Consider the following 22201-nt stretch of genomic DNA (forward strand, 5'->3'; position numbering starts at 1 on the left):
GGCAAAAAGATTTTAAAGTCAAATGTATACACATAATTATATGAAAAATGAACGACTAATTTTTGTGACCTCAAAGCTTTTGGGGGTCATTTAGATCTGATCCTTGTCTGTTCGTCTATTCGTACATCCGAATTCTTGTTGTATATATATTATTTGACCCAGTGTTATCAAACTTCATAGGGATGTCATTCGACATGTGAATTTGTGCACCTAGATTATGATGTTTGTCAATTTGAATAGATTTATTGATACTGATATAGTCAAAGTTTGGACCAAATTGGCACAAACGTTCTGTAACACTCATTTTAACAACACGTATTTGACTTAATGGGAATATTATTCAGCATATGAAGTTGTACACCTGGGGTATTGTTTTGGAAATCTGTCGGTCATACAAGAGTAATGGCCCTTGTTTTGTCAAAAGTATGCATAAATGGTATAAACGTTTATATCTCTTGTATCTCAAAAATGTTTGACTTAGAGTCAAGCATCTAAGGATTTTTATATAGTATGTGAAGTTGTGCAGCTTATGTTCTGTTTGAACTTCTAATCACCCAGACCAGATTTATCGTTTTTGCCTCAGCGAAAACTACACATTGCGTATAACGTGCTTAAATTATGTTGCATACTTAATTTATTTGACCTAGAGACATGACACCATGTGTGAATGTGATAAGCGTTAACAACTGTGGGTCTGTGTTTCATACCTTACATTTTTCGACAATGAGCATAAAAAAAAAAACATTAGAATATTTTTTGTTATTGTATAGTATTTGAAATTATGAACCTGCTTTTCTGTTCTGGATTTCACTCGGGCAGACTAGAGATATGGTCCATGACTTAGTGAAAAGCATACACAATGTTTAAAGGTTTATGTTGAATATCTTTTAAAAGATGAAACCATTTACAATAACAGGAAGAGGTTACACCATTGTCCGATGGACACACATCTATTGTAACGACATATAAAAACGATTTAGGAAATAACCAAATCCTTGGGGTATCTTAAAGACTTTAATCATCAACCGGTTTTATACAGTTTTTTTATCAGGACAAAAATATGGATATAGATATAGATTAAAATATTTAATACAATCAAATCACCACTGTAGTGCACCAGACAAATAACGGCAAAGCACATAGCGGGTATAGACTAGACTACCACGCCCTTTGGCAACCAAATCAACATTTCTGCAAAATTATTTCAAACTTGGGCCACCAATGTCTTACGAGAATGTTTTACTACTAAAACTAATAATAGGAAAAAGTAACCACGCCCCCTCGTGGCCGTGTTTTTCGACAAATCAGAATTGTTTGTCCAGTCATGGTAGAAGCTTACCAAAGAAACATGTGTGTGAAATTATTTTGCAACTGGCTGTCATTCCGACAATATTTATATTTAAAATTTCTACTTTAGATATAGCAAAACGTGACCACGCCCTCTAGGAAGCATATTTTTTTGATGAATCGGAATAATATGAATAATCTTGGTAGTGGGTTACACTTAGGCAAGCATAATAAAATCGCCCCAGCAATTTCATGCAAGAAGATGACTTTATATACATGTAAGGAAAAGTGACGACGCCATGTTTTTTAGGACCCGAAATAAATAGAACGATCGTTGTGGGTTACTTAAGAACATCATTTCAGAATTGCACCAGTGGTTCGGGGATTAGGGGGTGTGGTAGGTGTTGTAAGAAGACTTTTCTATTTCTAGCTCTGGTGGTGTCTATGTCCAACCAAGCAGAACCGTTTGAACAAATCTGGAAGATGAAGATGCAAGAAACATCTAGGCCAGGTTTCGTAAGTTTCATAAACTTCCATCACACGATTTCAGAAGAAATATCGGTTGAAAAAAATGTAGACAGACGGACGGTGAGTGATCACTATAGCTCACCCTGGACACTTTAAGCTCAAGTAAGCTTAAAAGATAATTTTTCTGCCCAATTCTTATATTCTAGTAGATAAGATAGATCAAATGCACCAGTGGTTAAAAGTGTTAAAAATGATTTTTCTATGATATGACATTGTGACCTAGTTTTCATGTTCCAGTATTACATGTATCCTACAATTTTGGAATAGAAAAGTTTCATGTAGAATATAGCATCAAGAGTAAAGAAGATTTCTTTTCTATATTTTGCATTACTTACTGGCCTTTTGATAAATATCAGAGACCTGATTCAGACAAACATTATGACTATGCTTCATAAAGATCAGGTTAACAATTTATTTTCTACAGTGTTTTAGGATATTCTATTATTTGAAGTAGTGCAGTAACCAAGTTTTATAACGGCCGAATATAAATCGTAGTGTTCTGTGTATTAACAATGTTGTCATTTTCTTTAACTGTAATTAGTGATTCAATATATGAAGCTTGATAATTAAGTTTCTTATTTTGTTATACAGCATTCTGATTACGTTCCATTACGATCACCTCTAGAGTAATTAGATATAAATTGTGAACGACGGACGTTGACGGACGTTGACGGATAACGGACACAATGCTACTCCAATAGCGCTCACTTTGAGCGCTTTGTGCTCAAATGTACTAAGAACTTACGTACACAACTCCCAAAATGAAGCACATTCCCACATAATTTCATGACTGTCGTTCATTTTTTGTCGATATTTGTAACACAAATTGCCTCTGACGGACGAACAGACTATTAAGCAAAATTTATATCCAGTCACATACTGGTAGCGTATTAAGCAAGGCCTTTTCCTATTATACGAAGGTTGTTCTTACGATACAAAGATCAAACGAAAGTTTTGCCACTGTTAACAAATGGTTAACGAATTATATCGTACCAGATGTCAGAGTAACATCATATACGAGGTGTGTTCGGAGTTCTAAGACACCATCGATATCTTCGTACTTTTAAGATTCAAAAATCAAATTAATACACGTGGAATGCTATATAAGTCATTCGATGAGAAGATATTGAGCCATGCTGTCCTGTTTGAATGGTATAGACGGTATGATTAAGGAAGAACCTCAACGTGGAATGATAGAATAACAGGATGGCCTAGCGTGGAAGCTGGGAAGGCTTGCGTCGAGAAGGTAGTGCTAGTTACGGACAGGAGAATTTCAATACGCGAAATTGGAAAGTTGTGTGGCATTTGGCTGGCAACCGTAAACAAGATGGTGTACACGTACATACTGTCATTCGTTCCCTCGATAACTTCTGGATTAAAAATGTGTGTTCATTTTTAGGTTTGGCGGCACTGGAAATGTGTGCAGGATGGTGGACGTAACATCGGGAAAGTGTGACATTATGGTTAGAGACCACCAATTGTTTTCCCATAGGCTTACATTGTAACATTATGGCGTGTACGGCCTTCCATACATTGAAAGATGTATATCTAATTACAAATTTTTCAAGAACTATCTTAGTTCTACCAAAATATCGGACGAAAAACATATGAATAGTGATACTTTATTTAAGTAATTTTCGTGTGAATGAGATGACCCCCTGTTTACATCATTAACATGGGGGGAGAAATTCGTTTGATAAAACTTTTTTTCAATACACATAAAATGTAGCAAATTTTGTCAAAATGTATAATAAAATACTGTAAATGCAGTGAAAAAATATCAATTTTGAAAAAATAATCACTTCTGGGTTTCTTTACATGACTGACCAATCAGAACGCACAGACGTTACCTTATTCCCAGGTATACACTTACCTCATTCCCAGTAAGTTCCCTGTACTTTTTTGAATTGGTGGTCTCTGATCTTATCTTAGCTTAAAACGGCGTTGCCTTTGCAATTAATCGACAGCTCTATATTGTGAATTTTACATGCAACTTACCTCATGATTTTATAGTTTGAATGTAATTCAAATTTGTATGCCTGTGTTTTTACAATACAGCACCCATTCTAGTTTTTCTTCCATGATAACTATCTTGGAACTTTCCGAAACATACTTCGTAGATAACAATACATTTTTAAATACATGTAATAATCAAATACATTTTAGTTCATGAGATAGAATATGATCGGCAAAAGCATGAATGCGCTGAAAGAATATCTGCGGTCTAAAGTTCTATGTGAAAACCCAAACGCAGTCCAAATTTTGGCTTAAATTAATCCTTTTTTAAATTGATATTAGGTCATATCATGAACATTTGGTTTCTAAGCTATCTTAAAGAATTCGGCGCCAAGAAAAAAAACATCCTCGAATCGTTATCGTGCCCGGGCCGCCTTTTGGTAATAAGAACGTCCTGCTTCCTTGGTCAATACACCAAGGAGAAATTCATAATTGACTGCTAAAGTATAAAGCTTAACAATTAAGTTAAAGGCAGTTTACTGCCTTAACCAGTTACAAATGGGTTTTTTTTCAATTTGATTGAATGCGTTTCCATAACACTAAATCTGTCCGTTACTAAGTTTCCAGACCCTCTTAAGAAGTATATCAATTATTCTCTTATATTGTCGATGCTTTTAGAAGAGAAAGTTAATCGTTGCTTTTATGTTATCATTATCGTTTATTTGCATATATGGCTGAAGTGCTCCTTTAAAGTTTTGATAACTAACGCAAAATTACTACATTTATGTTGGCGAAAATTTGTAAATATACATCCGATTCATTAACAAACTAGTCTGTACAGTCTATTTTAACGCCGTCTAGTATGAAATTCATTAACGTTAAGTAACTTGTCATTTAATGCAATGTGTTTAGATACAATTAAATACAAAACTTCGTTCCATCCATTTGAACATGAAACCATACGTTCGACGCAACATACGTTCTTGCAATGTAATGAGAAAGATATTAAACAGTGAGCTCAGCAGGGATATAACAGTAGCTCCGGTCTACTTACTAAGAAGTGTCAAGTTTGAATTGAGCTCAGCAGAGATATACCAGTAGCTCAGGCTTACTTATTGAGAAGTTTGTAGTTTGAAGTCAAATTTCGTTTTGACAAAGTAGCGGATTGACTTAACCTAATAGTGTAAAAAATCTGTCACCCGCTTCTGATCGGAGAAGTTGTTAGTTACTTGTAGAGGTTAAGTAAATACCAGTATGAAATCAAGGAAACTGACTTTCCTACTTACGGTAGTTCTGCACGTGTGATAAACCGGGAGCGATGGCGTAACGTCATTTTTCTCGAAAACGTAGAGTAAAGCCTGGAATCGGCGAACGGAAAAGAAAATATTGTTTTGAGTCAATGGCATTCCGTAGGTAAGTGTGCTACTCTAGCACCGTTACTATCTTTTCAAGTGAAGATTTGATACGACAAATAAATAATTCAAAATAATGTCTTTAAATAAGCTTAAAATGTGCGTTTCACCTTAATCAAGGTCAAATATCTCAAAAATAGGCACATGTTTTATTTCAAATGATAGGCTAATAGGTATTTGTTTATTGACCACTGTGTGAATTTCCAAAAATATACATTGCAGCAAATTGTCCATTCGAGAAAATGTTCTGAAAGTTGTGATTTTCCCGTAGACGCCCATTACGAAAACTTGCTGTCCAAAGTTTTCAAATCGGTCTAACCAACAATTAAGCAAGCGACTTTATCTTTCTTATTTGCTGAATTTTCTGTGTATATTCTGAAGTTTTGAAAAATCAGGGTTTGATCAAATTCAACGTTGTAGAAAAAAATCGTCCCAAACGTGTAGAATTACCTTAATTGGAATACTATTTAAAAACGGCATAACCCCTCCTTCCTTAAGAAAAAACATAAATAAATACAAATCACTAAAGAGTGTACAATATTAAATTTTCGATGTAAAACGGATCAATAATCTGTACCTTTAACAGATTAAAAATGAATTGAGAGTCTACCAACTTATCCGCTCACGCATACATATTAAGACGTGAGATGCACGAGTTTCTTTTTAGTGAGAATCTGTTCACTTAAACAATGCATGCACTCATGTTTCGTTAAACAGCCTCATATTGGCTGCATGGCACCGATACTGGCCGACATCTTACGGGAGAGCACAAATTGCGTTGAATACATCGTTCGGGATATTCATCATATTGTGGATTAATTGATCTCCGACTGCTTTTAAAATGCCGAAAATATGATGGAACGAAAGTTTCCCAGAAAACATTAAGCGATTGGAGAAAAAACATCATTGGTTGAAATTACACATAATTAAAACTATAAGTTAAAATACATATGTTTACCTTCCTTACAGGCATGTAGAAAAAATAGTCAAACCTGGTTAAAGGTAAATGCAAATTTAATCCAGTACAATTTAACCATAATAAAATAAATGCTCAATTGTTTGTGCAAGAATGGTGAAATACCCAATTGGTTTTTACTTTTAAAAAGCCTTGGTAATTATTGTATTTTTACCCAATTTAGATTTCCAATTCCCAATTCAGACAAACAGTGATTGGTAAATACCCAATTCCATCAAAAGCTAATCTGGACCTCTGCAACGAATAATAATGATTTCACAGTATTTGCTTCTCTCACAACACGCTTTGCAAACATTGTATGTTATTTGAGTTACAAACAGATGTAAAAATATGTGAATATCAAATTATTTTAAATGAATAAAAATTGTTGGTTAGTTTACATTTGGGAATACCCTGTAGTTACATTTTTGTTTAAAAATACTGTCGCCCCTCCTGATTTAAGAAATAATCTTAAGTTTGTATTTTGATGGTATTTGTATTTTAATATACATTTCTGAGTGGTTATTGTTTCACTTTTGATGTAGGCAAATTTATATAGAAAGTGCCCGAAGTCCTTTCACTAATAATGTCTTGCCTATATGTAAGATTATTCGGCATTTAAGGCGTAAAAAATAATAAACATTAATTCATTTCATACCTGAAAATAAGTCCTACTGCTATTGTGCTGCGGCTAAATGTGTTATCTAATCAACTTGACGTAGATTAGCAAAATAACGGTCGCGTGACAAAGATATCTGTGGGTCTAGAGTGCGCAGTAACCACTCGAGGATTGATATTTAAAATTAGTTGGTGACAATTTTGAACTTAAATATTTACAGAGGCGAGAACACGACTGTACAGCGGTATTGACAGTGTCGTATTGAACTGTCAATACCACTGTACCGTCATGTTTAACTGTAAAGGTCTTGAAAGCATATGACAATTGCGAATGAGCTTCACAGGCTTAGACAATAAAATGACCATAACATTTCAGCTAAAGCTACTGAATTATATGTTAGCACGAGTTTAAAAGCAAATAAGAACTGAAGTTCGAGAGTTGCATACATCAGCTTAGTGTCGACACTTAAAATTAGAAATGTCAATTTGAAAAAAGATGATACGACATCACGAAATTATAATACAACACCTAGACGGATGAACGCCACCCCAGGACGGCAGGATGAGGCAATATAAATAGATGACAGGCTAGCACAACGCGATTAGATGCAACGACGGAACAATCAAATAATATGAAGCGCGGCCTTATGTTGTATTCTTTACATTATACATGTCATCACATGAAGAGAGCCTATGCAAAAGTACTAGCAAAATGTACAGCCTATGAGTGATTCTTATAAAAATATCTTAGAGCATGTAAAATGTTTCGTTTACTTTACACCGCTGCACCATTATTTCAAATATTAAACTTTGACTATCGCATAACGTACGTTATCTTACATTACTATTGTGTTTATCATTTCAATATGAAGTCAGCTTATCAAGAGTACATCATTCTACATGTGTACCGTATCCATTCGCTAAGAGATATAAAATGCGAAATTCACATGTTAATTGAGAAATGCGCAATTGAAATGGGTAAGTGTATTTTCCCGTTCATGACCATGGTTTTTATATGATACCTAGGGGTAGGGTATAACATGTACAGAGGCATTTTCGTTCTAGTCTGGTGCCAGTGTACATAGTGATATCTTTTGTTCCCTTGACAAATACACTCGCGGTCATTTGATAACTCGTTAGGCGTTATACACGTCGATATTATATCGATGATAATCCAGAAAATGGACCCTTCATTGCTGTCATACTACTTTCACATGTTTGTGATTAATGAATTTCAAGTCTATAGGTTTTAAAAATCGTTAGATTCATAAGCCTTTTTCCTTCAAATACACTTTATTGCTTAACAAATAAGAATACATTATTTCTAATGACTTTTCGTGCATTTACTGAAAGGATAATACTAACAACTATATTAATAATTTTCAGTTCAAAATAATTATAACTATACACTTTATTGTCAATTACTAAATCTGTGCGAGGTCATGTTCAGTGTGATAGTCAACCACATACATAAACTGTGCTGATAAACGTACAGTTAAAGTTATCCAGATGATATTATACGAATGATGTTTTTTGTTTGTTACACTGTTCTGTCTTATCGAATACAGTTAATGTAGTATTTAACGCGTGGAAGAGTCTATGTTTTTGAAACGGATTGAATGATATAATTAAGTCCGATACTGCTGACCATTTAATCATTTTCTTCGAAGAGATATGGAAAGACGTTAATGTAATATTTTGTTTATCATAAGTTTGTTAAGTTTCCTGCTGAAAAAAAAAAATTCTGCTTTCTTAAACTTCTACAGACCAAGTCAATTTGCTTTCCACAGACATCTATTATGACATTAGGGGTGCACGACCTTCCATAAATCTAAACATATACATGTAACCACATATTTTAGTTCCAACAAAATAACGGACGAGAAATATATGAGTGTTGTTACTTTAAGTGCTTTACGTGTGAATGATATTATTATTTTTATTATTATTATTATACCAGATTTGTATAGCGCCCTAATCATGATAAACACGTTCAAAGGCGCTTAACATATAGCAAACACAGCCACACAGGGCGTGAAATTCATCCTCTACTAGACACAGAGCGATCTGACCAGAGGGACAGAGTGAGATAAAGCCCCCAGGACAGATAGAGAGAAATCTGTTCTAAATACAGACTTTTCCGGCTAACTTAGCCTAGTTCTTTGCGAATAGACAGTCTGATTCTTGAATGTGCCCGGTGATTAGCGCCGATACACGCGAAGCAGTCTTTCCTGGGAAGAACCAGTACAGGCCTCTAAGTTAGGTGGGAGACACTCAAGAGCATCTCAGAAATTTCAAATGTCTGGACCGGGATTCAAACCCCGGACCTCTGGATTGACAGTCAAGCGTGTTACCACTAGACCACCGGCCCACCGGTTATCGTCCATTGTTCTCAAGGCGGGAGAAAACAATTACATGTTTTACCTTCAAATACACATCAAATGTAGCAAAATAAAAGAAACATCTATACCCAGATACCCAGGTACATGTAAATAAGAAAATATGATACAAAATCTTTACATGTAACAAACAAGTTTAAAACGGCATGTTATGGAGATATTTATTCCCCGATCCAAATCGAAGGAATTTCGTTTTGTCATTTTCCATATCAGTTCGTCTGTCGTTCTGAAGCCAAAGCTGTGTATTCAAAAGTCATGTTGAGCCGTTTGTATATACAGCTATAGAACGACAGAGAAATGGACCCGGACAATGTCAAAACTATTTATCCTACCATTATGCATTTATCTGGCCGATATCTGCCTGCCGTGTAAACTTGAGCTTTATACTGTCAATGCAGGTTTATACCGTCAATGCAACTGACAGACCACTTTTTCAAGTATATGTGCTGTAGGCAATGTAAACTGGGCTGCGTTCAAAGCTCAAAAATTCATTATTTTATTAGGACGGCCACGGTAATTTTTTTTTTAAAAATGGTTCACTCTATCCTAGCAAACCTCAGTATGGAATGGTACGGTGACGGTTTTTAAAGTCTGTGTGAATCGTCTTTGACTTGTTTATTTGGCGTTAACTTATTTTTAGTTAGAAATTTACACAAATAACCAGATTTAAACAGACGTTTATCACGGTGGGGAAACCACGTGACTAAATCGGATAACGTGCAAGCAAAAGTGCTAAAAATAGTCCTGCTTCAGTTATGTTTTTTTCACTATGACTTTTTTGATCCGCAATTGTTTTAAACGAGATAACGTGCATAAACCCAGAAATAAAAAGCTCTTTCAGCGGATATATGTAACTTGATGAACCTCCCTCCCGTGTTTACGTAATCCTAGCCCAACCGATTCGAAAGATGCAAAATATTTTGGTAACGAACACGACTGTTCACAAGTTACGCACCTAGCACAGATTCTGCAGAGAATTTTCGCTGGAATTAGGTTTAAAATAAAGCTTGTCATTGTCCAAAGTCCTGTACCAAATATTTAACATGGCTATTCAGGAATGTAACGTACACGTTGCGGTTTTTCAGGAGGTGACGTCATTTTTCCCCAGAGGATAACGTACACGTCAAAGACTATTTATCATGCATGTAGAACATCTTTGTCTTTAAAGGACTGAACTGTAAACATTTTGATATTGTTAAAAAAAGATGCAGGTACTGGGAATAGGCTGTTTTTCTTTCGGTAGGTTAGTATATACAGAAATGCTACAGTGAAAATGAGTAGCGTCAGTCCTCACCCTAACTTGGAAATAATTACACGTTTATTGCTCTTTGAACGTGTCTTGTATATCTATACATAAAAACGTAAAATGATAAAATTTTGAAATTATTTGCTCTAAATCCATCATATGCGCAACCGACCATGAATCTTTGAGTGAAAAAATTGACAGTTGCTTACGGGGGATGGAAGCCTAGTACTTGTTCTTTCCAGTAACGATGGTTAGTTTAGTTGTCCGCACCATACTGGAAAGAACAAGTACTAGGCTTCCATCCCCCGTAAGCAACTGTCAACTTTTTCACTCAAAGATACATGGTCGGTTGCGCATAATATTATGATGGGTTTAGAGCAAAATAATTTCAAAATTTTATCATTTTACCTTTTTATAGACGTTATACAAGAAACGTTCAAAGAGCAGTAAACGTGTAATTATTTCCAAGTTAGGGTGAGGACTAACGCTACTCATTTTCACTGTAGTATTTATGTATATACTAACCTACCGAAAGAAAAACAGTCTATTCCCAGCATCTGCATTAAAGTCAAAGATGTTCTACATGCATGATAAATAGTCTTTGACGTGTACGTTATCCTCTGGGGAAAAATGACGTGTACGTCACCTCCTGAAAAACCGCAACGTGTACGTTACCGCACCCTTTGTCTTACGATATCTTCAATATTCCTGAATAGTCATGTTAAATATTTGGTACAGGACTTTGGACAATGACAAGCTTTATTTTAAACCTAATTCCAGCGAAAATTCTCTGCAGAATCTGTGCTAGGTGCGAAACTTGTGAACAGACGTGTTCGTTACAAAAATATTTTGCATCTTTCGAATCGGTTGGGCAAGGATTACGTAAAAACGGGAGGGAGTTTCAAGTTACATATATCCGCTGAAAAAGCTTTTTATTGCGGGGTTAATCCACGTTATCTCAATTAAAACAATTGCGGATCAAACAAGTAATAGTGAACAAACATACCTGAAGCGGGCCTATTTTTAGTACGTTTGCGTGCACGTTATCCGATTTAGTCACGTGGTTTCCCCACCGTGTTATTGTAATTTTTGGATCTAAACCATTTATGGTGGAAGGAATTGCATTATCTCACATTGTCTTGTACTAAAAAGCAATAAATTTAAGAGTGCAGGCATTTGAATTCATCTCAAGCGTGGTTTTCGAGTGTATTTTATCCTAGTCAAAACCATTCTGCTTGTTTTGTACGCGAATGCCCTGTTAGCACCGAGGATTTATAATACACGGAACTTCAGGAGGCAAAGTATAAGGCATTAAATAATGTTTTATTGTAAGGAATCGTGTGTAACTGGATCAAGCAGACAATGGGGTTGAAGAGCGTAGAAATTCACAAGTGAGTGAAATTCTGGATTATTTTTGTATAGAAAAAAGCATTTTGAAATTAAATATATGTTATACACATATTTTATTGACTGCAGGATAAACAGAATATTAGGTTACTGTCTTTCTTAACTTAAGTTCGGTGGATAACCACCGAATTGGAGAAAGGTTTATCAGTAACCTAATATTCTCTATATCCCTCCAATTCTAACGGTGAATAAATACCTGAAAAACATGACATTTTCAATTTGACTGTTATCTTTTAAAACATGAGTGACACTGATTTTAGCTGTAACTTTTTGTAATCTATTTTCATATTTCTTTAGTCAAATTGTACTTGACTACTGTAACGAACATGTCCGTCCATAAGACTTTCAGTAACACTTACACGCACAACAAAGCAAATATTCAAAGTAAAAAGGGTTACTTGAACCATAGCGACATACCTTACACTATGAATTCCATTTCAAAAGACATTGGCCTTGAAAACAGGTGTCGAATGTGAAATTCCCTTTACATTGAAAGTATGATATACAACAGTTACTAATGACCCAATATTCGAGGGCCATTACACATGTAACAATATAGACAAGAGGAAGATATATGTCTAAATGCAGTTCGATAAAAGTAGATCGTTTGCTCATAACTTAAAAGTGTTTAACACCCTGATATTAAATGTGCCTTGGCTCCCACTCTGGATCTAAGCACCTCCTCTGTGTCGATGGCTCCTTCTCTTGGCAAAAAACATATACATAGACGGTAGCAATCCGCCAACAAATCACGTAGATTATACAGTAATAAGAACATCCGAACAATGACTGAAATATCTGACCTGTGTAAATTAGGCCGAAATACATAGAAATATGTCCACTTTCGGTTTAAATGTGTTATAGAAAGTAAAAACTGAACTCAGCCTTTGTCTTTGTTTACATTTCTCGTGTAGTTCCGGTCATAAGCGACGCCTCGGGTGTATCACTGGCTTTTTTTTTCAACTCACCTCCATAAAGTGCGGGAGCCAGTGTTTACAGCCCGTGACGAAGATCCGATTGATTTCACGGTACTTGATAACTTTGATAAGTACGTGTCACGCTACTGTGTTAAATTTTATAGTTATGAGAGTGGAGAATTATACATGTATATATCATGCTAATATTAAATATGATTACATTGACTTTCACGGTGAACTATTCTTCAAAAGGGAAAATTTCAGCGTCTTAAATACAGTGTGAATTAGATTACATAGTTACATTAAGTAATCTCTCTAGTTATATGAAATCTAAGTTACATCTACTAATAGTATACGGACATAATCTTTTTGACATAATGAGTGACTTTATTTAAAAGTTATGTGTGACTGGTTCGGCGGGTGTAGGAATCTATATTTGACATTGTGCGAACATTCTCTTGTCGGGTTTAGTATGTCAATCATTTAACATTTGTTTATATTCATACGGTGATTAATGCTTACTATTTGTGGTGTCACGTGAGGACAAATAAATTTATATGTTACAGTTGTGTTCATCCTCCAGTATATGGCAGGATTTAATTAATAGTTGCAATGGAAAAAAAAGATATGAAATGAATTAATACCTGAAATTAAGTTTTCTAGTACTTCCAATCGTATCCGCGCACAGAGAGTCTAAGAGCTGTTTAGACAACTAACCAGACAACAAACCAGGGGTTGCATGACGTAGATTAGCAAGACAACATGTGACTTCAAGTGAAAAGGAAGCATATTATAAAGCAAAATACGTAAAATGTTCCTAGAACGCATTGGCGGATCTGGTCAAGGCACATAATAGTTTGTCAATAGTCGGGTGTTAATGATTTTTACATGAAATACGTATACACAATCTCAAAGGACGACAATTGACTGATGATACCGTGTTGTTGATGAATATAGAAAAAAAATATTTTTCACAAGCTCCAGTTGACACTAGAGAGTTTGAGATTTCAACCTTCACCTTCCCCTTCAACGTCTCTCAAAAATATTTTGGGTAAAACGTCACCGATATGCGTGTATTTTATTTAAATCAGAAGTTGCTACTAAAGTTTTCCTTGTTATATCAAGTAAGCCTAAGACATCTCTTTATTACTATGTGAAATAAAAAGCTTTGTTTCAGGATTTCTGCTTATGAAGTTATTCGATTATCCATATGTATAATTTGACTAAATTTGATGCGAAACACTATCAAGAAGTATAAGAATAATGAAGTTGTGTATGGCTAATAATTTTAACTAAATACATTGAATTGAACCTGGAAGTATGAAGTTATCAACTGATTTTGAGAAGCATTGAGATTTTGTTCAAACTTTAACTTCTACGGCATATTTGTGTCCCTAGGTGGTATTGTTTATATATAAACCCGGTTTCATAAAATCCATCGGAAAATATTGCCTCTAGAGAGTTTAAAATGTTTTATATGGTATAAAACCACGTGATCTAGCTTTTATACCCTCGTAATCCAGCTTCAGAATCTCCATGTATTTGTTTTTTTTTTCTTTACACAACATTTTGATAACCTTCAATTACGATCACCTCTAGAGTGATTAGATAGAAATTGTTAACGACGGACGTTGACGGACGAAGACGGATAACGGAAACAATGCTACTGTAATAGCGCTCACTTTGTGATCAATACTAAACATTTAGGTGCACAACTCCCAACGTTGAAGCACATTCCTACATAATTTCAGGACTTTCGTTCTTTTTTTTTTCTTGTCGATATGTGTAACACAAATTACCTCTGAGGGACGAGCAGACAAAGCCAGATATATATCCAGTCACGTACTGGTGGCGTAATAAGCAAGGCCTTTCACTGTTATACGAATGTTGTTCTTACGAAACAAAAGTCAAATTAAAGTTTTGCTACTGTTAACAAATGGTTAATGAATAATATCATACCAGATGTCACAGTAACATCAAACACTCGGAGAGTTCCAAGACACCATCGATAAATAAAATCAAATTAGTGCAAGTACAGACACAAGCCTCGTTAATATGCTTTTAAAATATTTGCGTTCTATATTGATGCATTAAATAGTTGCTGTATCAGTAGCACCCTCATATACACAATGCCGGCCCACACCGTATAATATACCTTCCTTTTGATTTTTATCCACATTTTTGGCTGATCAAAACACGGGAAACGTCAAGTTTTGGTAAAAGTGGCATCCTAATAAACTTACTTTGACGACAGATCATGTTACTGCGTTGAAGTAAATATTCAAACAGCAGTTTTTAAACATGGATCGCGACATCATTGAAAAGCAGTATTCATTCAGTTTTAACAAAGTATTGATTTCACTAACAAAGAAACGTGAATTGCTATATAAGTCATTCGATGAGAAGGCACTGAGCCGTGCTGTCCTTTTTGAATGGTTTAGACAGTTTAATTAAGGAAGAACCTCAACGGGGAATGATAGAATAGCAGGGTGGCCTAGCGTGGAGCGGGGGAGGCGCCGAAAAGGCAGTGCTTGATACCGACAGGAGAATTTCGATACGTGAAATTGCAGAGTTGTGTGACAAACGCACACAAGATTTAGTAACGTACGTACTGTCATTCATTCCCTCGATAACTTATGGTTTACAAATGTGTTTCATTCTTAGATTCGGCGGCACTAGAAATGTGAGCAGGGACGTTACATTGAGAAGGTGTGACATTAACTTAGCTTTAAAAAAACGGCGTTGTCTTTTGGTACACAGCTCTATACTGTGCATCTTAACTTGTCAATTTATTTCATGACATTATACTTTGAATGTAATTCAAATTTGTATGCCTGTGATTTTATGATACAACACCCATTCTAGTTTTTCTTCCATGGTAACAATCTTGGAACTTTCCGAAACAACACATTTTTAATAATAATTAATTCCTTTTTAGTTCATGAGACAGAATATGATCGGGAAAAGCAGGATTGTGCTTAAAGAATGTCTGTGGTATAAAGCTCTAACACCAAAAGCTTAAAGGAACTGGAGTCCAAGTTTTGACTTAAATTAATCTCTTTTTTTTCTGAAATTTGGTCATATCATGAACATTTTAGCATGAACTTTGGTTTTTAAGCTATCTTAAAGAATGCGACATCAAGAAAAATAAACATCCTCAAATCGGAATCGTGCAAGGGCCGCCTCTCGGTAATAAGAAATTCCTACTTCCTTTTCCAATACACCAAGGGGCAATTCGTAACTGACTGTTAAATATAAAGCTTAACAATTAACTTAAAGGCATATTACCTCTTTAACCGATTACAATTGCTTTTCATTCTTAATGAATGCGTTTTCATAACAATAAATCTGTCAAAACTAAGTTTCTAGGCCCTCTTAAGAAATATAGCAACTATTTTCTTATATTGTCGAGGGAAGAGAAAGACTTAACAGTTCATTTTTAATCATTGTTTTTATGTTATCATTATCGTTTGTTTGCAGATAGAAGTGCTCCTGGAAGGGGAAAATTACTACATTTTATATTGGCGAAAATTCTGAAACTTTAACGCTAGACAACAAAATGGTTACATGTAATAATAAATTAAATTGCCGCAAAACAGTACATGTATCTATATACCGGAAAAAGCACAGGACGATTCAGTCTGATCAGTGTTATTTGGACGCTTTGTAACCAGAAAAAGACTACGCCGGTAAACTGACCACTTCGTAGAAAAACAGTGTTGCAGCATAAGGAGACAAAATATGTTCTGCAAAGACAGTTTATCTGTTGTGATAATAAAGTGCCATCAATACTGGCTGACATCTTACGGGCTAGCACATATTGCAGTGAATACATCGTTCGAGATATTCATCATATTGTGGATTAATTGATCTCCGAGTGCATTTAAAATGCCAAAAATATGATGAAACGAAAGTTTCCAAGAAAACATTAAGCGACTGAAAAAAAAAACATCATTGGTTGAAATTACACATAATTTTAACTATAAGTTAAAATACATCTATTTACCTACCTTACAGGCATGTAGAAAATATTCAAACCTGATTAAAGATAAATGCAAATTTCATCCAGTACAATTTAACAAGAAAATAAATGCTCATTTGTTTGTGCAAGAATGGTGAAATACCCAATTGGTTTTTATTTTTGAAAAGCTTTGGTAATTATTTTATTTTTAGCCAATTTAGATTTCCAATGTCCAATTCAGAAAAACAGTGATTTGAAAATACCCAATTCTATCAAAAGCTTATCTGGACCTCTACAACGAATAATAATGATTTCACAGTATTTGCTTCTTTGCAAAAATTGTATGTTATTTGAGCTACTAAAAGATGTAAAGATATGTGACTACAAAATGATTTAAAATGAATATAAAACTATTGGTTAGTTTGCATTTGGGAACATTCTGTAGTTACATTTTCGTTTTAAAGTACCGTCCCATCCTTGCATCAACACAATATTTAAAGAAAATGTGTATAATCAATATCTACATATGCTGGCTAAATATGGTTTTGATGCACGGGTGGGGGGTGGGTGAGGGGGGTGGGGAAGGACAATGTTATATAAAGAAAAATAGCTTTATATGTATATAACAAGGTACGTAATCCCATTTGGAGTAAAAAACAACAAAAATAACAAAACAAAAAAAAAAAAACAAAAAAAAAAAAGCACCGTTTTACGAACAAATATTGAAAAATTGATTTAAGAAATAATCTCAAGTACGTTTTTTAATAGTATTTGAGATTAAATATCTATTTCTGAGTGGTTTATTTTTCATTCATATAAAAAGTGTCTAAAGTCCTTTCATTATAAATGTCCTGCCTGTATGTAAGATCATGCGGCATTTAAGACGTAAAAATAATAAACATTAATTCATTTCATATATTACCTGAAACTAAGTCCTACTTCTATTGTGATGAGGCGGCTAAATGTGTTATCTAATCAACTTGCAAAATAACGGTCACGTGACAAACATATATGTGGGTCTAGATTACGCAGTAAACCCTCGAGGATTGACTTTTAAAATTAGTGGGTGGAATACCACTGTACCGGCGTGTCTAACTCTAAAGGTCTTGCAAGCATATGACAATTGCATAGATATTATCAGAGGAAGGGAACCTATGCAAAAGTACTTTGTTTAATGCAAAAAATATAAGTGATTGTTTATAAAAAAATACCTTAGAGCATACAAAACTTTTCTTTTATTTTATGCTAACCAATGAAATACTTATTCTATCGGTTTAGATATTTTTATATCTCATCACTCACACTGTGAAAATATGTAATCTATATTTTCACACTGTGAGAGATATAGCACCGCCCCCTCATACATTGTGTATGAATATTAAATTATTTGCTCAAAACAGGATAAAAATTGTAGTCGCACTTTGTTCTTTATAGTATACTTCTCGATTCAAATTATTTTACTTAAAGTGTTTCATAACGTTATGCAGCAAAAAAAATAAAATAAAATGGAACTTTGTGTTGTGTGCGTCTTTCTAACGTCACAACACGTCTGACGTCATGTCTGTTTACACGCGTTTTTTCCCGCGCTGAGATTAAACTTTGTTCCAAAATGCACATCTCAACGTAATCGAGCATAAAATAAAAAGAAAATTTGTTTGTTCTTCGTGAATATGGAATATGAAGTAAGAAAATGTTCACATTTTCACTCGCGCTACGCGCTCGTGAAAATATTTGAAATTTTCTCACTTCTCAGTGAGATATATTCCATATTCACTCAAAACAAACAAATATCCTCTATTTACTTTCCAAAAAGAAATACACCTTTGCACCATCATTTTAAATGTTAACTTGACTATCGCATAACGTACGTTATCTCACATTGCTATTGTGTTTATCGTTTCAATATGAAGCATATCAAGAGTACACCATACTCATGTGAACCGTATCCATTCGCTAAGAGATATAAAATGCGAAATTCACATTTTTTAACTCAGTCAAACAAAAGTGTTAGTGTTCCGTTCTTTTTCATGTATATATATATATATAGTAGTTGTCAGGGTATACTTAATTGTCAGAAAAACGAGAAACTAAGTGATATCTTTTATTCCCTTGACAAATACACCCGCAGTCATTTTACAACTCGTTAACCGTCCTAAAGAGACTCATCCGTGTGACTGAGGGGCTACCGTGGCCGAGTGGGTAAGGTCGCTGATTTCAAATCACCTGCCTATCACCGATGTGAATTCGAACCTCGCATTAGAACCCAAAACTCGGGTTATTCTACGATAAACCACGTTTGGGAACTTATTATTTCTTAAATATAGATATCAAAAGACGAACACCTCTCGTTCTTCATGTTTACTATCATGGAGAAGTCCCATAAAACAAACTTTAGACATTATCAACTTTGATATAAATCTGATATTTCTATTTATATACATATTAAACCTTGATAAAAAGTAGCATGTATCCATAACGTACATGTAAGTGATGATAACGCACATCATATATTTCATAGCATATATCGATGTGTACGTTATAAGGTGCAATAACGACATAGAGATAAAGAAGAGCTGTTCGAAGAGACAGTCTTTAATTCTATACAGAACTGCGTTACTATTTTTTAAACATTAGATGGATTCAATAATCCCAAGTAACCAGGATATAAAACCGCAATGGGCGCAATTAACGCCATTATCTTTATAATATTCACTATCAGTATAACTATTCTTATCGTTATTTTGATTTTTATCACTATCAATTATTATCATTATTATAACCATTATCATCAATATCATCATCATCATCATCATCATGATTATCATCATCATTAGTCTGGCTTTACTAATGAGACCACAGTGGCTAAGGTCTGTTACTTTAAATAGCTAGTTTTTAACTCTTTGAGTTGGTTGCTCAGATCGATGACAATCGATGGTTAATTCACACTTCTTCTCCAGTCCCTGGAAAGGCCGGAAGAACACCTGTTATTTTTCTTGATAGTATGATACGAACTGTGTTGCTGTTAGTTGCCGAATTCCTTTGCATACCTTCAGTCAAATGAGAAACAATGCAAACTGTAAGTATCGATTACGTTGTTACTTTTATGTTTGATTGGATACATCTCAGGTTAGATAGATATTTTGTATCACAGTTGTATCCCTTTAAATAATAAACTTATCTTTAAAAAATGCGAAAAAGAACAAGTATTTCACAGCAGGTCAAATTGTTATCTCACGTTCAAGAGGCTATTGAGAGTACTTTATAACTAAAATTGCTACTTCAGTGAAGATTGCAGTATTTCATATAACGGCACGCGCTGACTTCGTTTAGTCAATCTCGCTTATCACGATAAAATTTCTTTATTTGTTTCATTTTGAATGTATTGTAAACGCGTTTACACCTCCTTCATGCGATCGCGTAGGAGGTAGGAGAGATCACTGCGTAGAAGATTGACGAAAATAACTATTATTTTATTAGTCAGATGTGTTTATTTCTAGAACATTAACTTCAAATACTTATGCGGCACTATCGTTCATTTAACACTATTAAGTGCACAGTAACAGTAAATTGTTTTTTTTATATAAATCAGTCACCAAAAAGACACTATGTGCAGTAAGATGCGCATAATGCCACTTTAAAACAGTTATTCCGTGTCATCACCATATCACAGGACACAAGGTCTATAGAGAGTTGATGTGTACAGCAGGTTTTGAAATGTACGACGGTCGGATGGACGCATAGACCCTACATTGAACTCCATATTTGACTTTATTCACATAGTTAAGAAATTTTAAAGCAGCATCTACAGGGGTACTAAACACTCTAGTGATAGCTCTAGCTAACTCAAATATTTCCCAGTTTTACTATCCAGCATCGAAATACTTGAGCGGAATAAATGGTAATTAAGACGACCTGAAAAATCATTTTGGATATAACTTGATAGTTAATCAATTTCCGTATACAAATAAAGTTTGTTGCTTCTCGGGACTTCTAAAAACATTTGATTAAACACTAGATTTGAAAATGGTTTAATTTATTCCGTACATGTGTCTCGAATAAGCTGGTGTTAAAATGTCCAGTTCAGGATGAGTGATCACGTCTGAGGAATCTTTTCACAAGTAAATATAATCTGGCGGAAGCACCACAAGTCACAACAGTTAAGTGCTAAACAAACAGAAACATTGCAATCATACCCACGACATGTTTTATAATAAGAATGTATCCGTGTTTGCTAAATTAGAGGGATATTTATTCATTTTATTTTGTTCATGAATAATCAACTCTGCCATCGGGAAATTAACTACCGGTTGACAATACTGATATGATATTTTTTTTTTACCAAAAGCAGTGAAATATAAGATGGTAAAAGACGTATGGTTGTATGTTTTAGTAGGATAATGATGTAATTCTTCAGGTGTGAACTAAATAATTCAGTTGATAAATAAACTGTTTGTATGTGTAAGTAAGTTTTCTCTACATAGTGGTATCACTGTATGGTAACTACACCGGTAGCCGTGTGTTTGGATCTGTCCAATATAGCCTCTCCCGAGCAAAAAATGTCAAAAACATCACGTAAGTTTCGATATTGTGTACGATTTAACAAATCTTTGTACATAAAAAAATACTATGTTTTCAGTTTTCATTCTAAGGAGCAAGTTATTCGATATAAAAAGATCAAATCATGTCAGTTTAAGTTAGTAAGTGATAAAAAAGTGCAGATTATGGCAATCAAGAAGCGAAAACGAAACTTTTAAATGATCTTATCAAAACTCTTGTAATTGTATCGTCAGAAAAATGAGTTAAGAAGAAAGAAGAAACATTTTCACATATCTTGTCATCGGTCTCTAAACTAAAAGTATAGTATATTTGCGAAAAGTACCATCCAAAGTCAATCACATGTATCAAGTGTGTAACGGTTTGGATACAAGTAAATGAAAAACTGTTAACAGTTTGGAATTAGTGTATACACCGGTTTGGATCGCAACTTAATTCACATTCCTGCACGATAGACCGGTATCAAAGTTGATAAAACCACATCTATCTCCTTCAATTATTTCTGGGATATCAGAGGTAACTTTTTGTAAGGACTGCGTAAAATCTAAAGAAAGAAATAAACTGAAGTTCATAAAACTAAATATCTAAGGTAAAAGGAAGAATTGTGTATAAACGGACAATGCACCCACTGTAATTATTTTTGTTACCGGTGCATAATAATGTGTTAGGTTTTATAACGAATTTATTTTCGAGAACATTTTCAAAATGAATCACTATATAACCTGATATGTACGATAAAACGACTTTAACAAATAGCAGCGTAAGTACGTTTGAGTGTCAGGTTGGTTAGATATCAAATTCGTTCGTTTTTGAAGTCCTGCCATCTGCCGTCTCGAGGGTAATTTGATTTCTTTTCTTAATAAATAATAATTTGTTTATCCTATTTGTCAACTGCTTGTTTAGAAGAGAAATTAGTAAATGCTTAGAAAAACAGCCCATAATAATAATAATAATAATAATA

The sequence above is a fragment of the Mercenaria mercenaria genome, chromosome 1 (assembly GCF_021730395.1).
Source record: "Mercenaria mercenaria strain notata chromosome 1, MADL_Memer_1, whole genome shotgun sequence".
NCBI lineage: Eukaryota > Metazoa > Mollusca > Bivalvia > Venerida > Veneridae > Mercenaria > Mercenaria mercenaria.